The 2,622-nt window shown below is 38.3% G+C and overlaps 1 protein-coding gene across 4 annotated transcripts in view; it reads left to right on the top strand.

Moving 5' to 3' along the window:
* The window catches only part of SORCS1 (sortilin-related VPS10 domain containing receptor 1), a 581,564-nt gene that overhangs the window by 279,805 nt on the left and 299,137 nt on the right, over nucleotides 1-2,622 (top strand). The gene's annotated exons all lie outside the window — the stretch shown is intronic.

Raw genomic sequence — 2,622 nt, 5'->3', positions numbered from 1 at the left:
GACATGAAGTGAGCACATGCTATTAGAAAAATGGAGCTGACAGATTTGCATGATGCAGGGTTGCCACAAAGTTTTTTTTTTTTTTAATTTCAGGAAATTAAAAATTAAAAAAAGAAAAAGAAAAAATGCAATATTTGTGAAGTACAATAAAATGAGGTATACCTGCATATGACATTATCAAAAGGGCGAATCTATGGAAACAGTAAATAGATCGGTAGTTATTATGGGTTAAGGAAATGGCAGTCATGAATAGAAATACCAGAGAAGATTTCTAATGCAGTAAAAGTATTCTTTAAGATACCAAGATGCCAGATACATGTCTTTATACATTTGGCAAAACCCATGGACTGTATAACACCAAGAACAAACCCTGATATCATCTGTGTAGGTTTATGATTATGTATCATTGTAGGTTCTTTGATTGTAACAAATGTAACACTCTGGTGGAGGATGTTGGTAATGGAGGAGTCTATGCATGTGTGGGGACTGGGGACAGGGTATATGAGAACTATATACTTTCCACTCGCTTTCTATAAGCCTAAAACTGCTCGAAGAAATAAAGATTATTAATTAAAAAATAGTAGAGGGCATAGAACATGCCCACTACCCTAGTCCCTCTTCTTCCCATATAGCCAATTGTATCTTTTAATAGCAGGGTTAGTTAAAGCAGCCAAACGTCCTTGCCAGATTATGTCAGATTCTTGATTTTGATTTCATGGAAAGTCAGTGGGCCACACAAGAAAAGCAAGGATCCACCAAGGCAACATGTCAGTCAAAAACAAATTGTTGAGTGCCTGCTATGCCCAGGGCACCGTTCTGAGTGCTAGGAAGACAGTGGTGCACAAATCAGACATCCTCCCTGCTCAAATGGGGTGTACATTCTGGTGGGGAAAGACAGACAACACATCAGTAAAAATATATCAGATGGGGATAAATATTATAAAGAGAAAATGAAAGCGCCTAAGGAGGACAGGGTGTGCTGGGGGAGACAGAGAGGTTGCTGTTGCATACAACATGAGTGGTGCTGAGAAAGAAATGAAGGGGCCATCTGTTGGGGTATCTGGGGAAAGAGCTTTGCAAGTAAAGGGAATAGCAAGGCTGGAGTGGACAGGGAGTGGGGAGGAGGCCGAAAAAGAAGAAAGATTAAGGGTTAGGCTTTTCACAATTATATTGCAAACCTATCAGGTAAAAATTGGAATGTGAATTTTACATGACAAGTCTTGAGTACTGAAAGATTGATTTATTGTAGAAACCAGGGCACTGACTGGTGACGGAGCTAGTGAGTGCCTGACTGCAGTCCTGTTTGGCTTCAAAAACTTGCTTTTTCTATTAGGCTAAGATAACTTGGTAATCTTCATGAGGCATTATCAAGTCATTAACAGATTGATCCCAACTGCTGTGCCATATTTTTTGTCTTCCCAGAAGCCAGAATGGACCAGATAAAAGATATACCTTCTTTTCTTCTTAGATCCCTGTGACAGTTTCTGCCCATACATTTCTTTAAATTGATTCCCCCTGGCAGGCCCTCTGTCCTTTTAGTAGGTGTGAAGAAAAGCCAGGCTTTGGTCCACGCAATGTAGAACATCAAACAGTTTCAGTTCATATATCTTTTATTAAGAAATTCTCAGGTATGGGAGGGATAGTGGTTATCACGTTCGCCTCACAAGCAATGCTCAACTAGATTTTCTAAATACATCTTCTTTTCCACCCGTGAAGTGTTCCTTGTGGCTTTTGATGGAGGCACTGCAATATGGGGTTAAGAATGCGAGCTCTGGTGTGGCAACCTGTGTGGACTCTGCACCTTCCAAGTTCTTTGGCCCTAAATAGGTTGATTACACTTTCGAGTCCTCCTTATTTGTAATATGTGGTATGTACCAGTGTCCATCTCCTAGGATTCTGCTTGTGAATAGCTTAGACCACACTGTATGCAGCCAATGAACATTCATTTTTATTATATGATCCGTTAGGTTTCTTAAGCATAATAATCCATTCAGTGATGGAATTCTGGCACAATTATAGAAGCAGAGTATAGAATCTTTAACTCTCATACTCCAGCTCTTACCATTAACGCTCTGATCCAAGTTCCACATAAAACTATCAGCACATAACATCTAAAGTATAGACTAAATCTGGCTACATTAAAAAATGTTGTAATAGCTTCGTGAGTATTTTCTCTTCTAAGTAACTTAAATTGAAATAATTGTCAGCGATTGAGATTTTCTTTAAGGGTTCATGTTATGTATTTTAGTAAGTGTTGGGCAAAGAATACCAAAAATAATCAAGAAATAAAAAGTTAGAAAATGAAAAACAAAAGCTATCATTTATAGTTTGATTATTATGTGCCAGTCATTGTGCTCTGCATTTTTATGGATTAATTTAGTTTACAGATGATTTTGTGCTCATTTAATAACTCATTTGGTGGCATAAAATTATAGAAGAGGAAATCTAATCACACACTGTATTTCTACAATTCCTTGTGGAAACTAGTCATAACCTGTATTGATCACTTCTTTAAACGTAGTAGGAGATTTTGTCATCTCAGAAAAATCATAAGCTCTTGGAAGGCAGGTGAGATGCCTGGGATGTGGTTTCTCCAGCCCTCTGAGCAACTCATCTGAGCTC

Source organism: Propithecus coquereli, unplaced genomic scaffold (assembly GCF_000956105.1).
Source record: "Propithecus coquereli isolate 6110/MARCELLA unplaced genomic scaffold, Pcoq_1.0 Scaffold73, whole genome shotgun sequence".
Taxonomy (NCBI): domain Eukaryota; kingdom Metazoa; phylum Chordata; class Mammalia; order Primates; family Indriidae; genus Propithecus; species Propithecus coquereli.
Note: the sequence above shows the minus strand (reverse complement) of the source record. Positions and strands in the feature narration are given on the sequence as shown.